Source organism: Mustela putorius, unplaced genomic scaffold (assembly GCF_011764305.1).
Source record: "Mustela putorius furo isolate JIRA1106 unplaced genomic scaffold, ASM1176430v1.1 tig00000721_pilon_pilon_pilon, whole genome shotgun sequence".
NCBI classification, from domain to species: Eukaryota; Metazoa; Chordata; class Mammalia; order Carnivora; family Mustelidae; genus Mustela; species Mustela putorius.
Genome location: NW_025421456.1, coordinates 1,685,763 through 1,691,762, shown reverse-complemented (window position 1 = coordinate 1,691,762; position 6,000 = coordinate 1,685,763).

The window sequence follows — 6,000 nt, the reverse complement described above, 5'->3', positions numbered from 1 at the left end:
CAGGTGAGAGAAAGCAGCAACCATATTCTGAAGGTTAGGAGGAACAGCTGACTCTGAAATGGCACCTCCCATTGCAGACCTCCAAGTTACAGCAGTGTTAAAGTTGATGCTCTCTGAGTCAAGAGGAAAAGACATTCTTCCGGCCGCACAACTGCCCCACCTCCCCCACCTTGAGACAGGAATCCCAGCAGATCCTAATACTACACCCCCAGTATCATGTGCAGTAGGAAGGAAAAGAAAGAGACATATTATTTCCACTATCCTTTAAAAAGCTTCCTTTTGGGTGCCTGGGTGGCTCAGTAGGTTAAGCCTCTGCCTTCAGCTCAGGTCATGATCTCAGGGTCCTGAGATCGAGTCCCACATCGGGCTCTCTGCTTGGCAGGGAGCCTGCTTCCTCCTCTCTCTCTCTGCCTGCCTCTTTGCCTACTTGTGATCTCTCTCTGTCAAATAAACAAATAAAATCTTAAAATTTAAAAAAAAAAAAAAGCTTCCTTCCCATTCTAAAGAAAGCCCAGTTTTACAGGTAAGCATACCATATTGTTAAGCCATGATTAAGCCATGATTCGTCTGATGGCTTTTGGCTTCGTGGCTTGGGCTACGAAGGTAAGTACATATATGACCCTTGAACAGTATGGGTTTGAACTGTGTGGGTTCACTTATATGTGGACCTTTCTCAATAAATACAATACAGCACTGTCAATGTATTTACTCTTCCTTATGATTTTCCTAATGTTTTCTTTTCTCTAGCTTATTTTATAGTAAGAATACAGTATATAATACACATAACATACAAAATACATGATAATTGACTGTTTGTTATTCGTAAGGCTCCTGGTCAACAGTAGGTTATTAGTAACTAAATTTTGGGCAGGGGTCAAAAGTTATATGTGGATTTTAAACTGCATGGGGACTTGGTGCCCCTAACCCTCACTGTGCTCAAGGGTCAACATGCATATATATGTGTGTGTGTGTGCGAGCATGTATTTGTGTGTGTATACACACACAGTCAGAAATAAAGCAATAAGGTCAAGGTAAATTACTTGTCAGTGAGACAAGCAAGAATGTAAGTCTTACTCCTTAAAATACAGATGGCAATTTGCAGTTGCATTTCCTCTACATAATTAAATTCATGGCAGATGGTACAATTCTTTGCATTGTCATGTAGATTTTACAACTACTCTAAAAAATAACAATTTTAATGGCACATTACTTCATTTTATCTGCTATCCCAAATTACTTGATGCCATTGCTTCAAGATTCTACAAGCTCAACGACAATTATAGTGACACTTCCTGTAAAATTTATGAAGTATATGCTCAAGTTGTAGTCTAAGCTGAGAAAATGGAATGGCTTTAAGAGACTTTACTGCAGAAATCTCTATCCTAGCAACCATCTCTAAAGAGATGGATACCGGCCTAAGATAGCACACTTCTTCCTCAGTCAGGGTGTAAACACGATTCTTAAAGATGTACAAATATAGCTGAATCAGGTATCTTAGCTCTGCCCTCTAGGCATAACTAAACTTGACTTCATAATCCTAAATGCTCAGACTAATTGCCAGGGAGCACCTTTTCAATAACAAAACTTCCAGACTTGCAGAACCATCACCAGCCAAGCAGCCGCCCTCCTGTCTAAAGAACATTGTCCGTATGATAATAGAATTTGCTTTACCTAAACAACCTCTCCCAGGAAGTTCAACTTTCCTGAACTTTCCATATTCTGACCCAATCCAAGTTAGTGCTTTTGTTCATACATGATCTCCAGTCATCCTTTCATTGGTCAAGCTTATTAACAAGTGGCAAATGGACAAAATCATATTTGCTGAGGGATTCTTAATCCATTCCCTGTACCTTTCCTTAAAAATCAATCACTTCTAATAAGTACACAATTATTTCATCGATCCTTTCTAAATATTTTCAAGTCTACTTTTTTGTAACTACCACAATCATGTTTACCTTGATTCATCTTCTTTTTGGCCATCCTGATTCTGTTGTTTACCTATAACCATCACAGGTGTCAGAAAGAATTTTAACCTAAGCCAAGACCACCTATCTCCAACATATCTCTTCCAAAGCTGTGGTTCTGAGGCTCAAAGAAAGGCCCTGGGAATTTGATGATTATATTCAGAGTCTTTGAACTTTTCCACCTTCTGCTATCATAACCAACAAGCCTAAGTCTCACCCTATTCCCCTACACCGGGGTTCTCCTAACAGTCAGTACATACTGCGCAGATTTGTACAACTTTCCATTCATATAGACACAGACCACTTTGAGGAAGAAAAGAATTAAGTAAAACACTTCAGTTTCTCCTCCCAAAGGACTGTGGGTGTAATAGTTTGACTTACTCCTGACCCTCATGGCTGATTCTAAGATGTGATAACTGACTCTAACTCCCCAACTGTGTGAGGATGTTGGCCTATTTTCTCCCTGGTTCTCATTCCTGAATTTCTCTTGTAACCTAACATCCTGACTCACTGTTTTGGCTGAGTTTTCCATGCTAATTGGCAAGTCAGATCTCCTAGCCTCCCACAGAAAACATCCTGATATCCACAGTTTACCCACATAGCTCTCTAGTCATATCATCAGCTGAAGCTGAACCTAAGCTGACACATTTCTCAAGTTTCCAGAAATGACTGGAACACTTGCTTTCTGATTTCTGCTTGCTTGGGAACTGAACTGCTTCCCAACTTGAGGAAGTTGTGTATATTTTTAAAAATCTTCTAATTGCAAATTTGTTTGCATGAAGCCTCATCTCACTCTGTTTTTCCCCATATAAACTCTTCATCTGGATCCATTCCTCAGGGATGATGTTGGTGATATGTCCAGAAGAGAGTGTAGACAGCATCCCATGTGAAAGCATGAATGAGTTTCATACTCCGAGGCTCCTTTGTTTCCACATATCATCCTGAGAAGGATTTGCTTAGGTAACAAGGTGGAGATGCTTTTCTTTGGAAGATTTTTCAGAGGTTTTCTTGTAAGAAAAACAATGTGTGTGAGGAAAGAGCCCAGCTTTCCGAGGAGTGCAGACCACAGGTGTCTAATGAGCAAGCAATGACAAGGGAAGAGGCAGCTGCTAGATGTTCTGGCTCCCCGAGGGGGCAGGGACAGACCATTGGCCTCATTCCCTTAAGGGGGCAGTGAAGCATGACTTTTTGAGAGATGGGAAATGAGGAGCCTGGGTGGGCAGGGTGTGTGTTAGTATTTAGAGGAATGATTTCAGAATGAGGCAAGAAGTGTTCTAGACCTGCTTGAGGGATTACAGAGCAAATGGTAGAGGATTGATTGTGTTGTTTTGGTTTGTTCTCTCAGAAGTGAGGCTGTGAGCCTGTGCATTGGATACCCTTTAATGTTTTTCAGAAGACAAAAATAAAGCCAGAACTACATAGAATTACAGAATTACAATGTTTAATAGTAATGCACATTTTTGAGTATGTGACAGGGCAGTCTTTCAGTTTTTGCTGTGCAGCAAATCACTCTAAAACTTAGTGATGTTATAAAACGAGCAATTATTTAGCTCACAGTTCCATGAATTGTCAGCTTGGGGTGGGCTCAGAGAGGAAGTTTTGGCACAGCGGGACTCACATATCCGTTTGTAGTAAGCAGCTGGCCAGGCTAGGCAATCGTGTTGGCTGGCCATTAAAATAGGTGGAAGGAGAGGGAGGGAGCACCTGGGACACATGTCTCCTCTTGATGAGAAAAACTGAAAAGTCACATTGCTTCTCCCATCAAGAGAATAACGTCTATTTCTCTATTCCCTGCATCTGGGCTGGCCTTATAGCTTACTTTTGCCGGTATAATATACAGGAGGTAAAGTCATTTCTGAGCCTAGGCCTCAAGAGGCAGTTCGTTTCTGTCCCTCTTTTTCAGCACTCTATCAGTTACCAATGAAACATTGATGAAATATAATTGAAATGTGAATTGCTTTCTGGATGGGAATGTGTGGGTCAAAGCTGGCTGTTTCGGGTACAGCATCAAACTTACAAAATATTGTGTTACTTCAATAACTTAGCCAAAGTCAATATCACACTTTTGCCCAACATCCATGAAGAGTATATATTTCTTGAGAAATGACAAGTATTTAGGTTGGTATCCTTTTTGCTTTGACTATCACAGGCTTATTGTTCTCCTTTACTAAGACAGTACAGATTCCTTATGGAGGTGGCTATTACTGTGTGACTTGTAATCAAACAGGCTTTGAACTATGGGCATATGGAACTTCTACCCTAACTGAAGAAATTCACAGAGAGCACTCCTCTAAGATCCTAAGGAAAAGTTTGAATCTTGTTACCAGGCACACAAGACAGGATGGAAAACTCAGAACCTGGCAAAAATCAACAGCCAAAGAAGAGATTTCTGGGGTTGTTCATGACCTCAGAGACAGACAAACCATGGATAATGTCCAGGATAGATAGTGACTAAGAGAATTCCCATGGCTTCCCATCCCAAATGGAAGGCAACCACACAGATCAATTGGGAGAAGTGACAGCAAGATGCTTGACAAAGGAGAAACAAGCCAGGTCCAAATGGAATATATTTATAGCCAAGGATGTCTGAATCATTTTGATATTCCCACACAGAGATGAAGTAGGAAAAGATGAGTGTCCAGAAGTCCATCAGGAGCAGGACAAAGGAGAGAATTCCAATTCTAGAAGATGCAGTGGACTTTGAGAGCTGGCATTAATGCCATGGCTTCTGAAGTCAGACCCAACAAACAAGAACCTAATGGTGGAAATAATCAGGTTCTCCAATTATAACCAGCAAACATCCCACCGACAATTGACTTTCAAACTCTACACCTTCCTGTCCACCTGAACCTCATTTTATAGACGACATCAACTAATTTGACTTCAGTAGGATGAGACATGTCACAAACTAGAGAGATAGTTACCTCTGGCAATTCACAAAACTGGCCATGGATAGGCAATTAAAGGGCTACTTCCTTGGTAGTGTTCTGCTTCTTGAAATGAGTGTTGTTTATACAGGTATTTAGTTTTTGAAAATTCATCAAGCTATACTTAGATATGTACACTATTTGTATGTATTATACATCAATTAACAATTTAAAATTTAAAAATAAAAGACTGCCGACTAAATTCTTCTAACATTGATGTTTGGACTTTGCTTTGGCTGTGTTGAGAAGAAACATGTAGTCAGAGGTTGTAACCATGAGATGTTTTCCAGAGAAATGAATTCTCCTTTTCACATTACCATTGCCTGTAGTCACAACCTTTGGGATGAAAGAAGGAATCACACAGACACTCATGGATGAGCCTGGCGAGATCACTGGGTGCAGTGACACTAACCGGAGAAGAAGACATGAGTTCCTGTTAGATTGTGAGTAGGAAGACTGTGGGATCAAAATCTATATGGACTTCCACATTACAGAGGGTGACACAGATTTTACTAGGGTGGGACCAGAAATATTCCACACCATTTATTGTGAGAAGAGCAGTCAAAGAGACAAGATCATTACATTTTTGGAAGGTGTATTAGAAACACCCTATTCTGTTGTGTCTCTTTACTTTTATATTATTTCCACACTCACACAGGACTCTTCACTTCTGGCACATCTGGTCACCAAATGCATGGAAGTTTTCCCCCACAACAAGTAATTCTCTGTGACATCAGCTGTGTGTCCTACAATTGAACTCATATCCAACACTATCTACCAAAAATAACGTCAGATCCCGGAGGCTAAGGGCTCAGTCTCACAAGTCCGCCCACCTCCAAATTCCGAGGCCAGTTGAAAATCTAGATTACCATATGTGCTTTTGACAGATTGGGTCTAGATTAGGAGCTCCAAAAACTCCCTGCTTGGACTTTAGACACCAGTCACAAGTCCAGGCTTTTACCTGTCTTTCTGACTGACACATCATTGATGGAAGTTCCCTCCACTGCAACCTTGGTTAATTTGCTAGAGTACTTCACAGAACTCAGAGACACATTTCACTAGATTGTTGGTTTATTATAAAAGAATCTAACTCAGGAACAGCTAGATGG